Genomic DNA, 26126 nt, shown 5'->3' with positions numbered 1-26126 from the left:
CAATGCCAGGATGTAATTTTCTCCCATCTGGTTCCACATCTGGAATCAGCTAGATGCTCATTTCAAAGTGCTGATGAGGCCGGCCTTAATTGCCTCAAGGAGAAGGCCTTTGATGGCACTGTCTTCCAGACCCTGTCATCTTCTCCAGATGGTAGGCCACTTTTCAGCTGTGCTTCCCTGGGCACACCCACTGTACCATGAAGCTGGGGAGGGGTTGGGGGCAGCTGCCTGGAGTGGGCCTTGCCTTAGACCCATTGTCTGGCACTGGAACCTGCAGTGCATTTAAATCTCGCTGGGCAGCTGGTGGCCTTCCCATCTTGCCTCATCACCTCATCTGCTGGAACTTCCACATCCTGCCGATTGGGATTTCGACACTTACTGCCCAGCTGCTTTAGCTTTTCCATCTGACAGTCACATAACCACTGCTCCCAGTTTATGGCCCTCACCTGGTGAAAGCGGAGTGCGTGTACGTCAGGAGAGGCCACTGTTCTCTCCTTCTCCACCCATGGGACCCAGCTCTGGACCATCCAGACCCCCAGATCTTTTTCCTCAGCTTCAAAGAGGAAGAAGCAGGAACCAGCAACCCAACACCTTTGGGAAGCCCATGATAAGGACCATGGAGGATGCTGGAGAGGCAACAGCTGGGTCCTGCCCTCAAGGAGCTTAGAATCTTGAGGGTGGGAGGGGCCCTGTGAGGTCTGAGAGCCCTTAGAGGGAAGTCACAGTCATGTACTTCACGAATGGTGCTACCTGGAAGTGCAGAAAGTCAGAGAAGGGAGAGAGCACTGTGAGTTGGGTGTCAGGAAAGGCTTCCTGGAGGAGGTGCTAACTGGTCAGGACAAGGACCGCCCAGAGCGGTAACCTGACTTCTTCAGGTCCCCAGTCACTGCAGTATGTGTTGGGGGAAGGACGACTAGGCAACTTCCAGGGTCGACCGTGATTCCCACAAGCTGGAGAGAGAGAAATGGACAGAGAGGATGCCGTGGATGGGGTGGGGGTGTTGCTGAGAAGCACACATTTGTTTCTTGCTCTTCTTGGTTCAGGCTCCCTTCCTCAGCCTCCAGAGCCAGCCCTGCAGTGGGGTCCAGCCTTCCTCTGTCTCAACATCTGCTTCCTCCTTTGGTGCACCTTTGCAGAGCTTTCACCTGCATGCTCATGTGTGGTAGGCAGGTAGACAGGCGGCAGAGACGAAGAAACCGTGTACTGGGGCATTTGAGTGGCTTGTCCCCAGGCTGCCTGTGTCTGGGTGCTGACCCAGTGTACACCCCCCCACCAGACGCTTGAGCTGCAGAGCACCCCTGCTACACCACCTGGTCCCAGACATGCGCTGAGCTCCTGCTCTGTGCACAGCCTGGCGCAGTCCTTGCTACCCTCAAGGAGCCTCTAGTAGGTATCCACTTGCTTATATTCTATCTCATTGAAAAAAGGCATGTGAGAAGGTGCCAGGTTGTAAATCTCCTAAGAGACAATTCTGGCAGACAGGAAACAGTTAAAAATTGTTGCAGGCATATATGGTAAGGGCCAAAGTGAGCAGCACAGTCCCTCCCATGACTCCCTGTTGCCCACAGGCCTCGGCCCCAGCGTCCTAGTTCAGTTCATGCAGCCTTTCCAGATCTTGCTCCTGACAAACCTCTCTAGCCTCAGCTTTCACTGTTCCTCCTCACGGTCCATGCTTAACCCTACTGAGCTCACTGCACTTCCCAAATCCATCTCCCTCTTCCTCCCCTCATGCTGTTCCTACTGTTTGCAACACCTCTCCCTCCCTTCGGCGTGCTAACTCCTATTCAGCTTTCAGATACCCATTTGTTTATCACCTCCTCTGAGAAGCCTTCCCTCATCTTCAGTGCTAGTCTTTCCTCTGGGCTCCCATGGTGCCCTGTGAGTAGATAGTCTGAGTCCAGCACTTGCACACCCTCTTGTAACTGCCTTTTGCTCATTTGGTTCCCTCCAGGCTGTAAGCTCTTTGAAAGGGCAGGAGAACTGCCTTCTTTCCCATTCCTCCCTGCTGCCCAGCACGGTGCCTAGCATTGTGTAGGGTGCCAAACACATCGTTTGAACAGAAGTGAGTTGAGCTGGTTAATGCAAGAAGGAGGGTGATGACAGTCACGGGTGGGCAAGTCAGGGAGATGGTGCTCTGTAGAGAAGGTAGAACTTGGGCTTGGAGTAGAAGGAGAATGAATAGAATAATACGAATAGCTAATGTTTACTCAGTGCCAGGCTCCATTCCAAGCACTTTCTAATTTTATCCTTACAAAAACTCTATGAGGTGGGCATTATCACTCTCCCAATTTTGCAGATAAGTGGAATGTAAAAGGAGAATAACGAAAAGACATTCAGTGCTAAGAAAACTGCGAGAGTAAAGATACAGAGGGACTTGGCAGGATACACGTGGGGACCTTTTCGGAGAGTAGCTGGAGTGGAGGGCTTGGTTCAGGAGCCATGGGAGTGAGGATTGATGAGGTCCAGGGGAGCTAAATCACAGAGAATCTTTACATCTGGGCTCAGAAGTTTGTCTTGATTTAGGCGTTGGGAAGCCATTGCCGCTTTCTTAGCAGATTGGTGGGGTCGGATTTGGCCATGACGTTGATGAATGAATTAGGAGGAAGAAAACAGACAAGATGGCCAGAAGGAGGGTGTTGGCATAACGCCCCTCCTTCCCTGTTCCTCCAGCCATTTTCATCCTTCCCTCTCATCACTGCTCACGACAGTGCTGACATGGTGGCCCAGGGACCCCAGGGCTGGACAGCAGCTGCAGGTCTCCTGGGGCCCCAGCCAGCTCCTCTCTGGCTTGGCTGAAGCTGGCTGCTCAGGGCTGTGACCATGACCTGGACTGGGCTGGATTTCTCCTCCACCGTCACTTTTGCTAATGAGAAGCAGTTGTGCTTGCCTCGAACACATAAGAGGTGGACAGAGAGAACCCTGGGCGGCCCCTTCCTTGCTTCTGCGTGCCTCTCAGCCTCCCTGGGTCTCCTTCTTCATCAGCTTCCAGCCACCACCTCCCCTTCTCTCCTGCTGGATGACTGTCCAGGTAGACTTACCTGACCTCAACTCTCCCCATTCTTTCTGGCTCCCTTTGGATTTCCAGGGCAGGAAAGCTGCCTGGGGTGGGTTGGGGGTTTGCCAAGTGCCTGCAAGCCCATATTGCTGGGGTCCTTCTCAGCCTCCTCCTGCTCTCTACACCTTTTTCTTCTCTTTCTCCCTACTGTCAGGTAAAGGGCTGGGGCCACAGGGGCACTGAGGTCCTGGTTCTCATGTGATTTTTCTCTTTCACTCTTCCTTTCTCTGTGTTTCCCTCTCCACCTCAGCTTCTCAGGGGCCCAAGGCCCTCCTTAGCTGAATAGGACAGGTCCTGTCCTCTTCTCATCATGTAGCCAAATCCCTCTTATCTTCGGAGACCCCGTATCCTCCAGAAAGCCTGCTGTGACCACCGCACCTTGTCATTGTTCCAGAAAAGCTAGTTGGGCCCAGGCCCAATGCCCCCAGGTAGCAAGGCAGCCCAGCCCTGATATCCTGGCTTTGAGTCTTTGTGGCTTGTCTGGCTGGTTCTCTCAGGATAGGGGGTTGGGGGCGGAGTGCAGATGGGAGTGAGGACAGTGGAGAGGGGAAGAGTAGACATTCATTCTAGTGTTTTCCCTGCTGGAAGCATCCAGAATACCTCGTTTCAGGAAGGCCAGGGAAAGAGGCCCAGAGTTGTTCTCTGGCTCACTTCTTCTAGCGCTTCCCAGACTCAGTCACCCCCTTCCCCCAGATTCATTAACCCTTAAACCTCAGTCACAAAGGCTCTTTGTGGCCACATCCAAGGCTTTGAGCTTTCAGTAGCTCTCTCTGCAGGTTGGGAGATACACCTCCAGGCTCCCCGTCTGCTCTTCCCAAGCTCAGGCACTGCTAGGGCCCAGGGATAAGTGCTGGTCCAGACTCTCTCCCCACTTGTCCCATCCCCCAGAAAGTGTGTCAGAGGCCGCTGGGACTCTCAAGGACTTGTTCTTTCCTCTTCTCTTTATTGAGGCCTTTTTTTTTTTATGGCAATACCGTTGATGGCGCACATATTCCAGAGTAATATTTTCAGGATTAGGCCGTACAATAAGGTTATGACTCCCTCCTGTGCGGCCCCCACCCAGGGGAGCTTGCCCTACATCTGGCCGGCGTGCATCTGGCTCAGGCAAATAGCTGGCCAGATGTTGCATCCCTGTCAACCCAGGCCTGCAGCCTTGTCTGCTAGGGGCTGGAGCTGCATGCACGCATGCACGCTCACACACAGACACATGCACGCACACACGCACGCTCACACACAGACACATGTGCACATAGCCCACCCCACCCCCTCTATTTGGAGCACTGAAGCACTGAGGTCATCTGGCTCTCCACGGGGAGCTCAGCCTTGGTGCGATTATTCCTCCCCTCCAGCACCGTGGTAGCGCAGGCAGGCTGTTGGGACACATCTGCAGAAGTATGTAAATGTCAGGTTCCCTGCTTCTAGCCCAGACAGGCTGGTGGGAAGGACCCACTTGAAACCAGGCTCTGAGTCTGGAGCCTACCCCCACCCCACCCAGGGGCCAGCTGTTCTTAATAAGTTTCTTGTGCACTTGTTTTGAAATGCTCCAGGCCTTAAGCTCTCCCGCCTCATGCTGAGACTCCCCTCTGTGCCCTTCGGCTGCCCACCCACCCCCATCCCACCTTGTCTCATCTTCCTTGTTCCCGCCTTTTGTAATCCACAGCGTGTGCAGTTTAAAGGTGCAGAGGCTGAGCTCTGGACCCTCAGATAATTGACAGGTGACCTGCCAAATTTGTTTGCCCATTGGTGTTGGCAGAGGCCCGGCAGGGGATCAGGGAGGGAAAGGATTGGGTGCCAGCAATGTGTCAGGCACTGAGCTAGGTGCTTCAAATATATTATCTTGGTTAATCCTTGCAACCACCCTGCAAGGTAGCTATTATTATCTTTGTTTTACATATGAGGAAAGCGTGGCTCAGAAAGGTTAAATCTCTTGCCCAAGGTCACATGGCCGGGAAGAGGCAGAGCCAGAATTCTAAACCTAGTCCATTTGACTACAAATCTTATGCCCTTATACCGTGCTGTCTCCCCGACAACTTTGCTGGTGAATGAATGCCTGTACACATCTGCAGGTCCTCCTTCCTGGCCACTGTATTATCTGGATCTTCCAGAGCTGAGACCCTGAGGCTGTGAGCTTTGGCCTTCCTTCCAGGCCAGGCAGGACCGCTGGGGTAAGCCGGGGGGGGGGGGGGGGGGGGGGGTTGCACAAAGGATATGCTGGGCTGAGGTTACAGTGTTGTAACCAGTGGATTTTCTGCATGGTTGGTCAAGGGCACGGTGACTGAGGTCTCCGAAACAGAATTAAGAGTTGAGAAAACTGGGTGGTGTAGGATAAAAGGCAGGCAGATTGGCCAAGGAGGCATCTGTGGGGAACTTGGGAGCTTTCCACGGCTATGGGGCAGAAGGAACCTCACGAAAGGGAAAGAAGGGAGCCACAGAGCCCAGGCTGCTATTGTTGCCTTATCATCCATCAGCCGTCCAAGGGGCTCCCAGCAGATGGCACATTCCAGTGGCACTCCCGGGACCCCTCTTCCTGACCACAGAATGTGACATCCTAGACAGGCAGCAAGGGGTGGACAGGCACCCTCCAGCCTGACCATGACTGACTAGGTCCCCATGGCAGCTCTAGTACTTGGCCCCTCCCTAGGCTTAGAGAGCAGGACCATGGCCTCATCCCTACCTCACCTGATCCCAATACACAGCTGTAGGCACACATACACAAACTCCTTCCCTACCCACAGGCACACACAAGTACTGTTCTGTATCTTTGCCTCGTACAAAACTGTCATTGTGGAGATGCAACTGAAGCACAAAAAAGGTAAGTGACTTGTCCAAGGTCACATAGCTGGCAAATGTGTATTTTATCCTTCTCAGTCTGCATCCAGAGTTCGGCCCACCATAGGGAGGCAGCATGGGACAGTGGGAACAGCACTGGTTGGGGGAGTCATCCAGACTAGAGTGAAAGCCCAGCTCTACCTCTTCTCTGTGCTGTGACTCAACATCTTGAACCCGCCGTTTCCGCTTCAGTGAAATTCCAAGTTTCCAGTGAGGATTAGAGACAATGTAGCAGGTGCTCAATAAATAGCTGTGGCTGGCAGCTGCAGCCAGGACACTGGCTATGCTAGTAGTTGGAGCGCAGCTAGGATGCTGGCTGGGATAGGTGCTGAGATCCTGGGCTGGAATGGTGGCAGTGATCAAAGTGATGGTGACAATGATGACAACAGTGAAGTGAACCTATGTTTGGGGGACAAAAGTGGTCCATTCAGGTTAGTTCTCTCAGGAAGTTCAGAGAGGAACTTCTTTCCCACCACTGGAAAAAAGTGCTCCATATGTGAGAGCCCTGAGGTTGGATGTGATCAGATGTCAGGTGCAGTGAGACTGTGTGGACCCTGGTTCAGTTCTGTCTGTGGAGGGTTTTTCCCCAGGCAGGGAGGCAGCTGTGAGTCTAGGCATCTGCAGGAGGGATGGTCAGCCTGGGGGTGGCCAAGACTACCCCTTACTTGGCTCCCTGGGAAAGAGCGGGTCACAACACAGCCTTAGGACCAGCACCTTTTTAAAGAGGTGGGACTGGGAAGGTGCTCTTAGGTTTCAGTTCAAGGAGAGACTTGAGCTCTCTCAGCATCAGGAATTGTCTATTTTGGAAGAAGCTAAATGTTCTCCAGACAGCACATCATATCCCTGGGTGTGGGGGAAGTCTTAGAGCCTCTAGTGCTGCATTTCAGTTTCCCAGGGATGGACAAACCATCCAGCTCTCCCCTGGGATGGGTCAGGAAGGTCCAGCCAGTCAGGGATGGACCAGTGTTGACCATCTGTGTCCCTGGCATTGGGAGTTTGTTCTCTGCTGTGTGGCTCACTCCAGCTGACCTTTTGGGGGGCAAGTTAGAAGTGTTGAAACAGCCTGGTTCAAAGATGGCTCTATCCTGGGGAGCCAGAAATTCTTTTTCTACTAATAATCCTTTGAAATAATCCTTTTAATCAGGTTTCCCCTAGGAAGAGTCTGGGACACCACTCTCAACACATTTGCACTGGTCTCTTTGTCACAGATGGGCCAGTCCTAGCAGCAATTTGCGATTTAGACAGAGGCAGGAGCCATGCAGAGAATATAGCAATTCTAGCTGTCCTTTGGGAGACCTTACCCCCTGACCAGCCCCCTGCCCTGGCTTTGAAGGTGTCTATTACTTCCTTTTTCTTAGTCTCCAAAACCAAGGTGGGCAGGGCTTGTGTAGAGGAAGCTGGTGAATATGAACACCTACCCGTGGCCAGATACCCAGCAGGGTCTCACATAGAAGCAACCACCTATGTGAAAACCTGAGAGATGTGACTTTTGAGGCCTTGAGGAAAGCTCTTTGCACTAAATAGCAGCCACACTGGGGTCATTCCTTAGCCTAAGATGTTCTTCTTATGTAACATGTCAATTCCCTAGTTAAAATAAAACAGAGAAGAGAGAAATATCATAGAAGTCTGGTAAGGCATAGGCTAACATGTTTATAATAATGATCTTTAGGTGGTATGAGTTCTAGTGATTGCCTTATTTGTATTTATCTATGAATTATCTTTTATTTAAAAAATGTAATGCGATCTTTCTTTTAGGGGAATTTGAATTAAGACATCAGTCAATTGTGCTTCAATACAAATTAGCTCTGGGTCTTTTCCTAAGAACAGGATGTACTAGAAGGAGGGAGATCACCTCTGAATCCTTAAACCTAATATAGCATATCACGCCTGGTACATAGCAGGACCATCCAATGTCTGTGGAATTAATTTACTGATTGATTTTTAAGAACTGATAGGTGGAAATGATAGAAATTTGGTAGAAGAAAGACTGGGCCTCCTGAAGATCTTTTGATATGCAGAGTAAACAGCTTCTTTTTCTCTTAAAGGGAAAAGAGAGAAAGGAGACCATTTCTATAATGGTCAAATTAGTCCTGTCAGTTTGGTTCCTCACTGAAATGCCTACAGTATGGATCTTTGGGGAACCCTATTGATAGAGACTTGAGTGATCTGGCCTTGGGAGCCTCTGGGTCATCAAGACTCAAAGACCTTGATAGTTAACGGCAAATTGCTGCCCGTGGCTGTTGAACTTACCTTTGCCGAGGAAATCTTGACTCTAGCCTCTTGTCTTATCCCCCATGTCCAATCTGCAATCAAGTTCTAGAAATTTTCTCTCCTAAGCATCTCTCAATCCTACCAGTTCTCTTCATCCTCACTGTCACCACCCTTATCTCACGTGGAATTACTGCAACAGTCTTTCTTCTATTCTCCAGGCTTCGGCCAGAGTAAATCTGAATATGCAAATATAACCTTATCATTATACTGCTTAAAACCATTCAGTAGCTTTCCATAGCACTCAGGACAAAGTCCAGACTTCTTGGTACGCAGGTTTGCAATGAAGATTAGATACAACATAGCAGGTACTCAAAAAATGGGAGCTACTACTGGCAGCAATGGCCGGGATATTGGCTATGGTAGTAGTTGGAATGTAGCTAGGATACTGGCTGGCATACGGGCTGAGATGCTGGACTAGAATGGTGGCAGTGATAATCAAAGTGACGATAACAATGATTTGTGAAGTGGACCTGTTTTGGAGACAAGAATGTTCCATTCGGGTTAGTTCTCTCAGGAAGTCCAGAGCTGAACTTCTTTCGCACCACTGGAATGAAGGGGCTCCATATGCGGGAGCCCTGAGGTTGGATGTGACCAGATGTCAGGTGCAATGAGATTGTGTGGACCCTGGTTCAATTCTGACTGTTCAGTTTCCCCAGGAAAGGAGCCTGCTGCCAGGTCTGGTATGGTCCAGTAAGCTAGATTTTGTACATTGGGTGGGGTGAGGGAGTGGGGAACAGTTTTATTGAGATATAATTCACATACCACACAATTCAGTCATGTAAAGTATACAGTTCAGTGGTCTTTAATATATTCATGGAGTGGTGCAACCATCACTACAATCAATTTTAGAGCATTTTCATCACTTCAAAAAGAAACCCCATACTCTTTAGCCTCCTATCACCCCTAGCCATAGGCAACTATGGCTTTAATCAGCTTTCTGTCTCTATAGATTTGCCTATTCTGGACATTTCATATACATGGTATACATGGAAGTATACAATATGTGGTCTTTTATGACTGGTTTTGTTCACTCAGCATAATGTTTTCAAAGTTCATCTGTGTTGTAAGTGTATCGGTACTACATTACTTTTTATTGCCAAATAATATTCCAGTGTATGTAAATATGTGTGTGTATGTACATATACCACATTTATCCATTCATCAGTTGATGGACCATTTGGGTTATTTCTACTTTTGGCTATTATGAATAATACTTCTATGAACATTTGTGTGTAAGTTTTTGTATGGACAGATGTTTTTATTTCTCTTGGGTATATATTTACACCTGGGACGGGGATTGCTGAGCCATATGTTAACTCTGAGTTTAACCTTTTGAGGAACTGCCAGGCTGTTTTCCAAAGCAGCTGTACCATTTTACTTTCCTAGCAGCAGTGTATGAGAGTTCCAGTTTGTCTACATTTTCACCAACACCTGTCATTACCTGTCTTTTATTCTAGCCATCCTAGTGGACGTGAAGTGATGTTTTATGTTTGTTTGTTTGTTTGTGGTTTTTTTTGGTGGTACGCGGGCCTCACTGTTGTGGCCTCTCCCATTGCGGAGCACAGGCTCTGGACGTGCAGGCTCAGCGGCCATGGCTCACGGGCCCAGCCGCTCCGCGGCATGTGGGATCTTCCCGGACCGGGGCACGAACCTGTGTCCCCTGCATTGGCAGGCGGATTCTTAACCACTGCACCACCAGGGAAGCCCTTTATGTTTGTTTTTTAATGTAGAGCTCTTTATTAGATTAACTTGATATGACTATTAACACAAATTATAACTCATTACATTTAAATTCGTGGTCTGTAATAGTGCCAGATTTAAAGAAATAAACACGTGGATATGGGGCATTACCTTTTTCATTAATCCCTGACTGGTATCAATCTCTGCTTCATTTAAACTTTAACATTGAGCCTCTTAGCATGAAAAGTCCTTCCTGGAACATACACTTTATTACTTTGGGACTTTAGACTCAGGCATCAGAAGTCCTCAGGGGCAGCAGAGGTTGTCACACATAAATAAAGGGTTGGTATTGATATTCCAAAAGGCTCCTCAGCTTTCACTGATATACTTGTAGCTGGGTTCTGCTTCTTTGAAACCCAAATTCCCATTCATCCTTCCCCATTTTAGGCTGTCTTGCCACTTGTCAGTGATGGCTTTTAAAAAAATTATGACTAAAAACGCATAACAGAATTTACCATCTTAACCATTTTTAAGTGTACAGTTCAGATTTACATTGATGTGAAATAGATCTCCAGAACATTTTCATCTTGCAGACCTGAAACTCTGTACACATTAAACAACTTCCATTCTCCCCTCCCCACCAGCCCCTGGTAGCCACTGTTCCACTTTCTGTTTATATGAATTAGACTACTCTAGGTACCTCTTAAGTGGAATCATATAATATTAGTCTTTTCATGACTGGCTTATTTCGCTTAGCTTAATGTCCTCAAGGTAACCATGTTATAGCATGTGTCAGAATTTCCTTCCTTTTTAAGGCTGAATAATATTCCATTGTGTTTATATACCACATTTTTATTTATCAATTCATCCATTGATGGACATTTGTGTTGCTTCCACCTCTTGGCTATTGTGAATAGTGCTGCTGTGAACACGGGTGTGCAAATATCACCAGCAGTGAGACTGTTGGATCATACGGTAGTTCTAGTTTTAATTTTTTGAGGAACCATCATACTGTCTTCCACAGTGATTGCACCATTCACCAACACTTGTTGTTTTCTGTTGTTTTTGGAAAGTAGCCATCCTAATGGGTGTGAGGTGACATGTCATTGTGATTTTGATTTGCATTTCTCTGATGTTTAGTGATGTTGGGAATCTTTTCATATGTTTGTTGGCCATTTGCATATCATCTTTAGAGAAATGACTATTCAAGTTCCTTGTCCATTTTTTAATCAGGTTATTTGATTTTTTTTGTTGTTGAGTTGTAGGAGTTCTTTGAATATTCTGGGTATTAATTATTTATCAGATACATGATTTGTAAGTATTTTCTCCCATTCCATATTTTGCCTTTTTATTCCATTAATTGTGTCCTTCAATGATCAGAAATTTTAAAGTTTGGTGTAGTCCCATTTGTCTATATTTGCTTTTGTTGCCTATGTCATACCCAAGTGTCTCATGGTTTTGATTTGCATTTCCTTAATGGTTAATGATGTTGAACATCTTTTCATGTACTTACTGGCTATTGGTATATCTTCTTTGGCAAAATGGCTATTCAAGTCTTTTGCCCATTTTTTAATCAGGTTGTTTTTTGTTGTTGTTGAGTTATCCTTTGCCCATTAAAAATTTTTTTTTACTATTGAGCTGTAAGCATTCTTTATATATTTGGGGAGTATTGCCATCTTGACAATATTAAGTCTTCTGAATTATGAGCATAAGATATATTTCATTTTATTTAGATCTTCTTTATTTCAACAATGTATTTTGTAATTTTGAGAGTTTGTTTTGTACTTCATTTGTTAAATTTATTCCTACATATTTTATTCTTTTTGATGCTATTGTAAATGAAATTTTCTTAATTTCATTTTTTGATTGTTCATTCAAGTGTATAGAAATACTATATATTTTTATAATACTATAATATGATATATATTTTATTATTCTTACAAATATAAGGTATATATTTCTTGTATCATGTAACCTTGCTGAACTCATTTATTCTAATAGTTTTTTTGGTTTTTTTTTTTTTTTTTTAGTGGATTCCTTAGGATTTTCTATATAAAAGATAATGTCATCTGTAAATAGAGATAGTTTTACTATTTCCTTTCCAATCTGGATGCCTTTTATTTAATTTTCTTATCTATACATTTGTTGAAAAAAATCAAAGAACAATATTTGTGACATGTGAAAATTTTATGAAATTCAAATTTTAGTGCCCATAAATAAAATGTCTTTGGAATGTATAGCCATGCCCATTTGTTTACAAATTGTCTATGGCTGTTTTTACACTTCAATAGCAGAGTTGAGTAGATGCAATGAAGACCACATATGATGCTGTCATCACTTTGCTCCGTTATAAATTACAGTGATTCGCTTATAACTTGACAGTGTTTTCAAGTGACATGTGTGTCACTGTTCTGTGGCATTTTATGTTTTATTATCAGTTCACACTCAGGTCAAAACGAGAAAAGAAAAGTAGACTTTGAATGTCATAATTTTGAGGCCACAGTGAACTGTGGATTATTTTGTTATCAAATAAATGACAAAGAATTATTTATTGTGCAATGACATTATAGCTATGCTAAAAGAATACAATATATGTCAACATTACCAAACAAATTTTAATCACAGTAGTCCTAATTCACAGGAAAGCAATGGTTAGAAAAATTAGGAAATTTAAAGTGGAATATCTCATTATAGCAGAATTCCTCACAAAAATAAAAAATGAAAATCAGGCTACAACCAAAGTAAGTTTCCAAGTGGCTCATTTGTTAGCAAAGCAAGGAAAACTGTTTATAAATGGTGAGTTAATTAAATTGTGTTTGATTGTAGCAACTGAAGAATGTGTCCAGAGCAAATAAACTCAAAGACTATTAGCCTTTCATCAAAAACAGTCATTCAAAGAGCTGAGAACATTAGGAGCAACGTAAATAGTAAACTAAAAGACAAGGCAAATGATTTCAAGTGGTTTTCCTTGGCTCTGGATGAGTTGACAGATGTTAATGATACTGGCCAGTTATTGTTTATTCAAGGAATGGATGCCAAGTGTCAAGTGACTGAAGAATTAGCCTCTAAGTATAGTCTGCATAGAGCAACTATAGGTGAGAATAGTTGAGAAAACACTAATTCAGTACAACCTGAAGTGGAATCCACTAAGGTGTGTTATAACTAATGATGGCAAAAAATATGTGTAAAACAGAAAAAGCCTTACTTAGGCAAATTTACAAAACTTGTTAATATGTAAAAGGTGTTTAAGGCATATCATTTTTCATTGTATTATTCATTGGCAGGTATTCTGAGGAAAACATTTTAATCTATCATGTGCTGTTCAACCAGTAGTGACAACAGTGAGCTTTGTGTCTCTGTATGCATAGATATAGATCTAGGTATAATTTATACACTCTTGGGAACTTAACTATTGATATTTCTGTGAATTTCTGTCAGAAATAAGAGCTGAATATGTTAACTTCTCCTACCATACAGCATTTTGATGGCTTAAGAGTAGTAAAGTTTTACTGTGATTTTTTTTGAGCTCAGAGCTGAGATAGACATTTTTCTGAATAAGAAAAACTGCCCTCTACCACTCAAACCCTGAATGGCTTTGGAATTTAACTTTTGCTGCAGACTTGATATTTACTAATGAATAAAACCTAAAATTACAAGGCAAAATAATGCTTATTTGTGAAATTTATATTGTGGTAAAATAATCTCAACTACAACTTATGTTGTTTGAATCACATGTAATGTCAAGCTGCTTTATATACTTCCCACACTGTCAGAAGTTGAAACAAGAAGCAGGAGCTCCATTCCCACAGACATTTGCAGTGAAGTATTTTCTGAGCTCAAACTATAGTTCCATCTGTGTTTTTTCCAACGTTGATGCAAGTGCAAAGGAAATTTCCATATTTCAAAATTAATTTAAATGTGCAATTGAGGAGTTTCCACCTAACTTTCAATGGGAAGTGATTAATCTGCAATGTAATGATAGGCTAAAAGGCAAATATCAAGAGAAGAATCTGAGAGTATTCTATAAATACCTTCCAAGTGATGAATATACTCAATTAAAATCACATGCTCATGGATTGATAGCAATGTCTGTTAGTACTTATGTGTGTGAAAAGACATTTTCAAAGCTGAAATACATAAAATTTCATTACAGATCAGCATTAACAGGTGAACATTTGCAATCAATTTTCATGATAGGGAACACTAACTTTGCATCCCAATTAAGTGCCATGTTATGCCTCACCCCCTAAAAAAAATTACATTATTCTCATTAGTAGACCTGTATTACAAACTGTTGTACTCAATTATTATATTTTGAATTTCATCAATTAAGTTGTGGAAATTAATTTTTTCTCTTCTCATGTAAGTACCTACAATATATCCTTGATTTTGCCTCTTGGCTCACAAGGTCTAAAATATTTACTATCTGGCCCTTTATGGAAAAAGTTTCCTGACCTCTAGCTTACATGATGAAAACCTGGCTGCTGCCTGTTTACCTAATTCACATTTTCTTTCTTTTCTTGGGATCTTTGCACATGTTATTCTTTCTGCCTGGAATGCTTTTCCTCTTCTTCCCCACTTCCATTGGCTGACTCCTTATTGTCCTTCAGGTCTTAGCTTAGGTATAACTTTTTCAAGGAAATATTTTCCAACACTGCTGCCCCACCACCACCAAAGTGAGATAGATATCCCTTCTGTGAAATTCCACAGCATCCTATACCTCTCCTGCATCAGTAATCTTTTTAAAAATGTATGTGGCAGAAAAGTCCAAGAATGCATGATAAACAATAAAGTCTCCTGCCTATCTCAGACTCAGGCACTGATTCTTCTTCCTAGAGGCTATCACTATTACATTTTCCTGGGTATCTTCTAGAGATATTTTCTGCCTATATGAGACATACATATATGTTTGCTATCATTTGTGAGGAAAAAAAGAGTACTATATACATAGTTCTGCACCTAGTTTTTTTTTTTTCCCACCTACATTGGTGTGGAAACTTTGGAGTTTATTCCATATGTATTAGGTAGAGTTACTTCATCCTTTTTTAAAACTTGACATAGAATTTACATACAATAAATTTCACTAATTTTAAGGGTACAAGTCTATGAGTTTTGACAAATGTATACAGCCACGTAAAACACTGCCACTATCATCTTATAGAACATTTCCATTACCCCCAAAATTTCCTCATGCCCCTGGCAATCACCGACTTGCTTTCCGTCACTGCAGTTTTGGTTTCTTTTTTCCCTTGTAATTGATTTCTAGTCTCATACTGTTGTGATCAGAAAAGATGCTTGATATAATTTTAATCTTCTTAAATGTATTGAGACTTGTTTTGTGGCCTAGTATGTGATCTGTTGCTGTTCAGTGGAATGTTCCATGAATGTTAATTAGGATTGTTGGGGTTTTATTCTAGTGGATAGTTATTTCCAATGTTTTGCTGTTAAGATTATCAATGAACATTGTTAATTCCTATAAATGAAAATTGCTTCAAAGGTTATGTGCATTTAAATTTTTGATAGCTTTAACCAATGTCCCTCCATATAGGTTATACCAATTTACATCCCACCAGCAATGTATGAGAGCTATCATAGCACCTATTACATGGCTTGCTTCACACACAAGAATCATCATTCATCACTGTACTCCCAGCATCTGATACAAGGCCTACAAACTTTGTCTCCCCCTACCTTGCTGACCTTCAAAATGACTTAACTGCACTTGGCCCATTGGACTTTTTTTTTTTTTGGCTGTGTTGGGTCTTCATTGCTGCGTGTGGGCTTTCTCTAGTTGCAGCAAGTGGGGGCTATTCTTCCTTGCGGTGTGTGGGTTCTCATTGTGGTGGCATGTCCTGTTGCAGAGCACAGGCTCTAGGCACATAGGCTTCAGTAGTTGTGGCTTGCGGGCTCTAGGGCGCAGGCTCAGTAGTTGTGGCACGTGAGCTTAGTTGCTCTGCTGCATGTGGGATCTTCCCAGACCAGGGCCCGATCCCATGTCCCCTGCATTGGCAGGTGGATTCATAACCACTGCACCACGAGGGAAGCCCCTGGACTTCATTCTTGAAACTTGGCTCCAGTATTTTCCCTATAGCATGGTAATAGGGAAAGACCCCTTCTCTACTTCTCTCTTTCATACCCTGCTCTCAAGGACCTACTCTCATCCCACCTTCTCCAAATTGACTTCCCTGATGACTGTGACCCTCAGAGATCTTCTTAATCTCTGAACTGCTACATTTAAAGTTATACCCCACAATCTAAGGCTTGATCATATCCTGTTTGTTTACTAATGTTCATTTAATTTGTATTACTAACTAGATAAAAACTTCAGGATTAGGGTTTATTTTTTTCCTTCTATAATATCAGCAAATTGAGTTCCTTCTGCATGTCAGGTCTTGTCCTGGGCACTTTATATTATCATTTCATTTCATCTTCACAACAGCCTTGTAAAGTAGGTATCATTTTCCTCATTTTACATATGAGGAAATGAGGCTCAGCAAGGTTAGATAGTGAATCCAAAGGCACCAGCCAATGAGACTGAATCACTAAGCTGGCATTCAAACTTGGATCCCTCTGACTCAAAGCCCATGTACCCTTGGCTTTTTAATTCTAGTTGGACTTGTAACCTCTTGCTCTATGCTGACCGCTAGTCCAACTGTCACCATGTGAAACAGACCCAGATAAATCTGTTTGTTCTTTGGATGATATCTGGTGGCTTATCGTTCTCTGTAAACCTCTTGTTACTGTGGATAGAAGCCTGCTTGTCTGATCTAGCATAGGCTACCCTTTTCATCAGGATCCACCCATGGCCTGCCACTCCCTGAACCCCTACTTGGTAGCCCATATGGTCTTCGTTGTCCCCTAGTGGGTTTTCCCTAGCCATTTTTGCCAAGTGGGGCCCTGAGCAAGGCCAGCAGCAGACAGTGAGTATATGGAAGCCAGTGAGGCACACACTTTATCATCAGAAGCAGAAGTGTGTTCTGGTAGAGATGGAAAGCAGACCTCCTGCCAGGAGAAGAAACACAAACCAACAGGAACCTGTGTAAAAGTTTGAATTGAGCTCTGCTCCATTTCTGTCTCTGAGACCCAGAGGAGTTTGGTCCTCTTTGTTGAAACCTTTTTCAAACATACCCTACACATGGCTAAAACAGATCATACATAAACTATCTCTTTGCAGGGATTCATTAGGAAACATCTTGCTTCCAGTGCCTTATAGACATGGTCACCTCTGTGCTGCTGAGTCAGGTCCTTTGGTTTACCCCAGAATCAGCAAACTGGAAGAGAAAACTTCTTTTTTAATTCATTTACATCCCTTCCCCCAGAGAAGGCCTGAAACAGCAAATTTGTAGAAAGAAGGCAATTTTGCTTTAAGCTGGTTCTCTGGTTAGGTCTGAGAGGGAATCAATCTAGTCCTAACTCAGAGTGGGAAAAATTTAGGAAAGGTGGGAGTGTGCTATGGGAAAACACTCTAATCCTGGTTTGTCCCACAAATAACCATGCTAATATGTCAGTACAGAAGCCCTCTCTGAAGCTGAAGGGTGTGTCTTGGGTTAAGAACTATGTTGAAATGTCTCATGCTAAGTGCCGTCATGTATTCAAACAAATGAGTGGTAAATGTCCCCTTTGGTGATTTTCTCCCTTTGTCCTCAAGGTAGAGTCATAATTGACTGGAATATGGAGGCGATTCTTCTCACTAACAGAATGACCCAGCAGCTGACAGGAGGGTTGATGTGTGAGGGGATTGTGAGGTGCTAAGCCCCATGGGAAGAAGGAGTCTGAGAGCCAGAGGTGTCCTTGAGAAGTTACGGAATCTAATGTTTTGGTAAAGGGGAGAAGCCACCCTGCAGTTAAAAACACTTCAAGAAAGACACTACAAGGAGCCTCCTGGGGGTACCATTTCCTTGGTAGTTAGATGGAAGTGTGGCTTCTCTACTTGGTAGACATTTCTGTACAACTGTGACCACTATTCACACCTTCCTTCTGAGGAACTCCTAGCCCACACCTGATCTCATGTATTCTCCTGCCTTCCCCAGGAAGCAAGAATTATATTTTCATTCACCTGACAAGTACTAGGAACACCCACTGTGTTAGGTGCTGGGAGGGCAATGAGGAAGGAGAAAATCTCCCTGTGAGTTAAAGATGACGGTCTAGTCAGACCAATGAGGCCACAGGAATCATTGTGGTAGAAGGCATGGCATGTTTCATTGGAGCGAAGCAACATCTGATCCTGTTCTTTAGGGACAGGTAGGTTTAGAAATAAAAGAGATGGCATAAAGAGCCTAGGAGCCAGAATAAGCATTCTTGGGAAGGAGCAGGGTGTATTTGAGAACCAGGTGGCCAGAACAATGAGAAAAGACACAATATGGATGCTTTGAGCGACAGGCCAGAGGATTTGGACACTACCTGAGAGTTGATAGAGAACTTAAAGGCCTTTGAGCAGAGGAGTGACAAGATGAAAGCTCTTTGGAAGGATTCATCCAGCAACTTTGTGTGGGACTTTTTTGGGGGAATGCGGGGGACTAGAAGGCCAGGATGAAGGGGGGAAGCTGGGAGACTGTGGAAGGCTTGAGCGTGGTGGTAGCGATGAGAATGAGTAGAGAGGAAGGGGCAGAGGTGTTAGATGAACATTATGCTGGCAGAATTAGCCAGACACAGCCAGTGACTGAATGCGAGTCAGAGACAACTCCTGATTGTCAGCTCCAGTGGCCAAGAACATGCTGAGGCAGGTAGTAGAAGTCAGAGAGTCAGAGGCAGAAGGCTGAGGGAGGAGATGCTAAGTTCCATTTGTAGTGTTTGGGCTTCACCTTCCAGTATCCAGCTGGAGTTAAGAACACAGCATTGACCATCAGAAGAGCCAGGGTTGGAAACATACTTGGGGTGTCCTCGAGAAGCCATGGTTGTTGCTGTGAGGGTTGTGGAAGTCCTTGGGAGGGGAATGAGAAATAAATGGCCAATGCCAAGCCCAGTACCTGGCCCAGAGCAGCTCTCATATCCTTGTGGAAGAGAGAAGTAAATGAACGGACGAATGAGCCAGGGGCAGAATCCTGAGAAGCACTTACACATACAGAGTGAGACAAAAAGGAATAGCTTATCATTGAAGGAGGGGGAGAAATAGCCTTCAGCAAGTTGGGAGAACCAGGAGAAAGAGGAGCCCTGGGAGAGGAAGAAGACACAGGAAGGGAGACTTTCAGGAAGGAGGTGGCCCACAGTGTTCATTGTTGCAAAAAAGTGGAGATCCCTGGAAGGCTGTCAGGACGGCTGGCTTCATTGCTGTCAACTGGGCAAGTCCCATAGCTCGCACCAGTGATGGGACTCAGGGCCCAGCCATTCATGCCCATCTTGTTGTCTTTCCTGTTTTGTCATGATGCCTGCTCCAGTCATGAGAGTACTGGGGGCTGACTGATGGCGAGGGGGCTCCTTTCTGTCTCTTGCCTCTGACCATTGGTGGAGACTACAGGGCATGCAGTGAGCTGACAATATGAGGATTGAGATGATTCCGTTTTCTAAGACAAAGAGGCTTTTCCCAAGGCAAGGGGCAGAGTACGGACATAGCACCCCATCTCTGTAAAGACTGCATCTTGGCCTCACAGGGAGAGGGTAGACAAAGCTGTGAGCTGGTGGCCATCCCATCCAAGGCCAGTGGAGTAACTCTGGGGATGGTTTTCTTTGGACGTGAAATAAGGGGAGAGTAGGTCCGGAGACTATTCAAAACTTGTCCTGTAGGCCGTGCCAGGTTTCTTTCATATAGTTTTCATTTTCGTGTCTGCTGTATTCTTTGAGGAGCAATCCCACAGCCTCTAAGCAGGGAACTGGAAGGCTTCAGGTACAAGAGGGAGAGTAAAAGTGGGGTGAGGAGAGGGGGGGATATAGCTGCCTGGAACTCCCTGCAGTGAAGATTCCAAATAGGATGGGGCAACAGGGCAGGGGTGAGGCATCTGGGCCCAGAGTGAGCCAAGAATAACCACAGCGGGAAGGGAGCGGGAAGAGAGACTGCTACTCCCACTTGCATGCTCTCCCAGTACGGTCTCCTGGTGAGGCAGCTGTGACCCTTGCCAGGTACCACACATCCTTTTATTAGATCTTAGAATCTGCGGAAGACACTAAGGTTAGGGATATCCTAATGTGGAGTCCTGGTAGAGGGTGGCCAGCACAGACCCTGAGCTCCATCCCCTCAGGAGCCAGGAAGCTTTTCTTCCTTCCATGATCACAGAGGGTGCTGTGTCCAACTGTCTGGTGGAAGGTCTGGATGCAATGTGCTTGGAAGGTGAGCTCAGTTGATGTCACAGATGGGGCTCACTGCTTCCACTTTGATCAGACCTCCCAAAGAAGAGGGAACGGGGGTTCTATCCCTGGAGGAGTTTACTGAGCATTCATTTATCACCTTTGGGCTGGAGGCAGCCTTGCCTGAGCCCGGAGTCTGGAGGCTGACCACTTCTAGACTAATGAAATAAGGAAGAAAACAGCACAGTCAGACTCTTTTCCTGCCCAGGCGTACCTCTGCACAGGAGCCCTTCTCATTCCCACTCGGCAGTACACTTGATGGAAGCCATGGCCCTGATCTCTGGACAGACTGAGCAACCAGGGGCCGTAAGCACAGCACCGTCACTCGCTGCAGCCAGCCTGGGGTCTGGGAAGCAGGTAGAATCAGGAAGGGGTAGCTAGTTTGGAGGGCCATTGAGAGCCAGGCTTATATGATCATATGTGACTGAGCATGACCACACCTGCCCTGTGTGCACTGCTCCCTGCAGAGGACTCAAGCACTAGTGCTGCCTCTGTAGTGTCATCCTTCCCTGGTGGGCACCTATGCCTACCTCAGAAAGTACAGAGGCAACTGTTAAACGCATGGAGCCAAGATGCCCACACCCATGCATCCTGACCCCAGCAGGGCAACCAGCGCATGTGTGACATAGCACACTATCTCTTGGGACCCGAAGACGTCAATCTGTTGTGGATGGTCAAGGTTCTTCTCTACCCTCTTCCTGTGTCAGAAGAAGACTCTGGGCTCTCCCCCACCCCACTCCTGTGTTAGGGGGAATGGGTTGATTCAGAGGCTGCAATGGCCACATTTGCTGCGCCTGCTGGGTGCGTGTGGCAGGGGCTGAGGTGGAAGGAAACAAGGTGAAGGCACCCTGGGCAGCGAGGATGGGCCCTGCCAGCTGGTGGGTGCAGCTTCCCTGTATCCACGGATGGCTGCTTGGAGGACCCATGGAGTGGATGCAGTGCTGGGGCCTACGGGGCTGTGGGAGCCAGACAGTTGAGGGTAGATGGACCAGAACAGTGCCCTGCATCGTCCCTCAAGCTCTCAGCAGCTGCAGAGTCCTCTACACACCTCAGGAGCTTCACTGTAGGCATCTGCCCACAGCCTCTGCCAGCGCGGTTCCTCCCTCAGCTTGGTTTGGCTGCAGGGCCTTTGCTTTTCCCCTCAATGGGGTGGTTCAAGGACCTGAACTGCTCTGCTCTCAGCAGTGCTCCCCACTCCAGGGGTCTAGATGATCCACAGGATAGAAGGACCTCTGGAGAGACTTCTAGTCTACATGGTAGTAGCATCAAAGAAATAGTCACCAAAAAAGAGGGGGAGCCTTTCCTGGCCACTTGGTTGCAAGTTTCCCTTCCTATGACCTTCAGGGGGGCACATTCAGCAGGCCCAGCCCCCAGGATCTGGGGTTGCTAGTGCTTTGGGGAGCATCATCTCAGTTTCCCACCAGCGTAGAAACTTCTTGAGGGTTGTGGTGGGTTCCCCTGACCCAGCACAGTGGCAAGAGTAGTAGAAGACCACATACAAAGAAGTGCCGAGTTTGTGCGGTGCAGGTGGTCACCCCAGTAGATTCTTTGGTGCAGCGTAATGAACCCAGGACTTTCACTCCATAGGAATTTTTCTACTTTGACACTGGTTGGTAGTCAGGATTTAGCTCCTGACCAAGAAAACAAGAAAGAAGACAGCCAGCCAGACAGCGGAAGTCACTGATGAACCAACAGACTGCACCGTCCCTCCTTTATCCCAATACCTTGGTTAACCTCACACCTTCCCTGACCTCAGGCTCTCCTCTTGTTCCTGCCTCCCAGTGTCCTCCCCATGGGCTGTTCCTGGTCTTGACATCTCCTGCTGTCCCAAGACCCAAGACTCAGGTAAGCCCTGGGGCAGCGGTCACCGCCTCTTCTCCAGATCCTCATATCAGTGTCATTTTCACTCTGAGGCTCCAAGTGAGCCATGGACTTTGTCCCAGAAGCAACAGCGAAGAGACATCAGTAAGGCCCTGGAAAGGGAGTGGCTGATGGACCATGTGCCAAGCCCCATCGTCCCGGGGAAGGCTTAGGGAAAGATTCTTTCTGGAGGAAAGAGATTAGCTGAGCCTCCCCAAAGAAGACAAGTAAAGAGAACACAGAAATATTTCCTTTTAAAGGAAACAAGAGCAGATGGAAAGAGGGTTTATATTAATGAAATCTCCGGATATTAAGGATGAAATGAATGCCAGGGAAGGTTATTATCATTTCATTAGAACACAAAGGAAGAAACAAACACATTATTATGTGAAACCAAGAAGTTATGAACAAGGGAATCCAGCAGGGAAATTATTAGCTGGGTTAATTAAAACAGAACAAGCTGGTTCAGTAATTCCGTCTGTAGGACACAACAAGGAAGGCATAATTCATTGCCCTTAAGAAAAAATATTCAGGTTTTTTTTCTTTTTCTCGTTTACCAGAAATTCTGCACTTTTGATATTGTCTCGCAAACCAAAAACATGTATTCTTGTTAAAACCTAATTAATTTAGCACTAGAATGTTTTGTTAAAGAGAGTTCAGTTTTGATCAGAAGAAATGGAAATCCACAAGAGTTGCTTGAGCCCAGACAGCCAGGGTCGTTCCCCTGACCAGGACCAGGGGCCCCTCGAAGATGCTTTCAGTGCCTAACCAGCGGGGTTGTGGGAGATGGCAGCAGAAGGTGGGACAAGGCTCACTCATCCATCCCAGTGACCCTGGGCAGGGCTGAGCCAGGCCTGGGGTGCTCACTATCTTCTCTTCTTTGCTTCCTCCTGCCATCCTGAAGTTGGGAGTCCTTGGCCCAGGGCCTGCTCTCTGGAGCTGTTGGTGCCCATTTTTCTAGTGAGCTCTGTTGGCAGCCAGCGCAAGGGGAAATGACCAACAGGACTGCCACTGCAGCACGGAGACATCTGGTCGTAGGGGCCTGGGAACCACTTGTTTGGGTAGCGCTCACATATCTGAGCTGGTGCCCCCTTTCAGGGAGCTTAGAGGTCCCACGCATGGCCAAACGGATCCCATCAGCCCTCAGAATTTTGCTGGTCTCTTGTTTGTCAGGCCTTGTGAATTACAACTGGGGCTCTAGGTTTGGCTGAGCCCTTGGAGGTTGATTCCCAAGGGCTTTTTCTCCAGTTAAGTACCAGAGGGCCAGAGCTCCCAAGTTCTTTGGTACAGGCACACGACACGAGAGCTGGAAGAGGCCTCGCTGAGGGGGCTAGTCCATCTAAACTCTTTGTTGGAGAGGAGGAAACTGGACCCCAGAGAGAGAGAGAGTGAGAGCCTGAGACCCATCTGAGGCCACAGAGCTAATTAGTGGCTGAGCAGGACAGGAACCAAGGTTTCTTAGCAAGTCCTGGGAGCTCACTTCTGCCCGGTGCTCACTGTTCTCTGTCTTTCTATTTCAGGGCTGTCTACCACAGACATGCCTAGGAGGCCTCTGCAGAACACAAGATACATTTTAATGAGCGATCATGTGGCACAAACAGTGTTTCATAATTGTCATTTGCTTTGTTATTGCTGTTAATAAACTTTATTTTTTAGAGCAGTTTTAGGTGCCCAGGAAAATTAAGCAGGAAGTATAGAGCTCCATATATCCCTTACCCACACATTCACAGCCTCCCTCGCTATCAGCGTGAACATGGCCCGCCACAGTGGTCCATTTGTTGCAATTGGTGAACATACATTGACACACCACTATCACCCAAAGTCCACAGTTTACATCAGGGTTCACTCTTGGTGTGCATTCTATGGGTTTTGACAAATGTGTAATGACATGTATCCCTCACTGCAGCATCATAAAGAATAGCTTCACTTCCCTAAAAATCCTGTGTAGTCTGCCTATTCATCCCTCCCTTCCCCGTATCCCCTGGCAACCACTGATCTTTTTACTGTCTCCATAGTTTTGCCTTTTCAGAATGTCATATAGTTGGAGTCGTACAGTAAGTAGCCTTTTCAGATTGGCTTCTTTCATTTAGTAATATGCATTTAAGGTTCCTCTGTGTCTTTTCATGGCTTGATAGGTCATTTCTTTTTAACACTGAATAATATTCCATTGTCTATATGTACCACAGTTTATTTATCCATTCGCCTAACTGAAGGACATCTTGGTTGCTTCCAAGTTTTGGCAATTATGAATAAATCTTTTATAAATACCCCTGTGCAGGTTTTTGTGTGGACATAAGCATTCAACTCACTTGGATAAGGTACATAATTGCTGGGTCGTACAGTAAGAGTATGTTTCATTTTGTAAGAAACTGCCAAACTGTCTTCCAAAGTGGTTGTACCATTTTATATTCCCATCAGCAATGAATGAGAGAGTTCCTGTTACTCCACATCCTCACCAGCATTTGGTGTTGTCAGGTTCTGGATTTTGGCCATTTGAATAGGTGTGTAGAAGTATCTCATTGTTTTAATTTGCAATTCCCTAATGGCATGTGATACTGAATATCTTTTCACATGCTTGTTTGCCATCTATATAACTTCTTTGGTGAAGTATCTGTTCGTGTCCTTTGCCCATTTTAAAATCAGGTTGATTGTTTTCTTATTATTGAGTTTTAATAGTTCTTTGTTTATTTTGGATAACAGTACTTTATCAGATGTGTCTCTTGCAAATATTTTCTCCCAGTCTATGGCTTGTCTTCTCATTGTCTTGACATTGTCTTTCACAGAACAGAAGTTTTTTTGTTTTTTAATTGAAATATAATTGACATACATTGTGTAAGTTTAAGAAGTTCAGCAGTGTTGGGCTTCCCTGGTGACGCAGTAGTTAAGAATCCTCCTGCCAATGCAGGGGACATGGGTTCGAGCCCTGGTCTAGGAAGATCCCACATGCCACAGAGCAAATAAGCCCATGCGCCACAACTACTGAGGCTGCGCTCTAGTGCCCAAGAGCCACAACTACTGAGCCCATGTGCCGCATCCACTGAAGCCCCTGCACTCTAGAGCCCATGCTCCGCAGCAAGAGAAGCCACCACAATGAGAAGCCCGCACACTGCATCGAAGAGTAGCCCCCGCTCGCCACAACTAGAGAAAGCCCATGCACAGCAAAGAAGATGCAACACAGCCAAAAATAATAAATAAAAATAAATTTTTAAAAAAAGTTCAGCAGTGTTGATTTGATACATTTATATATTGTGATATAATTACCACCATAGTTTTAGCTAATACCTCTAACACATCACATAAGTATCATTTCTTTTTCGTGGTGAGAGCATTGAGAAATTTTAAAGTTTAATGGAATTCCAGCTTATCGATTATTTATTTCAAGGCTTGTACCTTTGGTGTCATATCTTGAAAGTCATCACTAAACCCAAGGTCATCTGGATTTTCTCCTACATTATCTTCTAGGAGTTCTACAGTTTTGCATTTTACATTTAGATCTATCATTCATTTTGAGTTAATTGTTGTGAAGGGTGTAATGACTATACTTAGACTGATCTTTTTGCATGTGGATGTTCAATTATTCCAGCACCATTTATTGAGGAAAACATCTCTGCTCCACTGTATTGCCTTTATTCCTTTGTCAAAGACCAGTTGATTATATTTATGTGGGCTCTGTTCCATTGATCTATTTGTCTATTCTTTTGCAATACCACACTGTCTTTTTTTTTTTTTAAGCGGGGTTTCCTTGTTTTGTTTTGTTTTTTTTTTTGGCTGCACTGTGCAGCATATGGGATCTTAGTTCCCTGACCAGGGATCGAACCCTCACCCCCTGCATGGGAGTGTGGAGTCTTAGCCACTGGACTGCCAGGGAAGTCCCCCACACTGTCTTGATTACTGTAAGCTTTACAGTAAGTCTTGAAGTTGAGTAATGTCGGTCCTCTGACTTTGTACTTTTCTTCAATATTGAGTTGGCTATTCTGGGTCTTTTGCCTCTCCATATAAACTTTAGAATCAGTCTGTCAGTATCCACAAAATAACTTGCTGGGATTCTGATTAGAAGAACTGACATCCTGACAACACTGAGTCCTTCCTGTTCATGAACATGGAATCTCTCTCCATTTACTTAGTTCTTTGATATCTTTCATCAGAGTTTTAT

The 26126-nt window shown here is 45.2% G+C and overlaps 1 protein-coding gene across 2 annotated transcripts in view; it reads left to right on the top strand.

Annotated features, from left to right (window-relative positions):
* The window catches only part of NRG2 (neuregulin 2), a 173107-nt gene that overhangs the window by 78354 nt on the left and 68627 nt on the right, over positions 1-26126 (top strand). The gene's annotated exons all lie outside the window — the stretch shown is intronic.

The sequence above is a fragment of the Kogia breviceps genome, chromosome 4, assembly GCF_026419965.1.
Source record: "Kogia breviceps isolate mKogBre1 chromosome 4, mKogBre1 haplotype 1, whole genome shotgun sequence".
Taxonomy (NCBI): domain Eukaryota; kingdom Metazoa; phylum Chordata; class Mammalia; order Artiodactyla; family Physeteridae; genus Kogia; species Kogia breviceps.
This window is presented reverse-complemented; position numbering and strand designations above follow the sequence as displayed.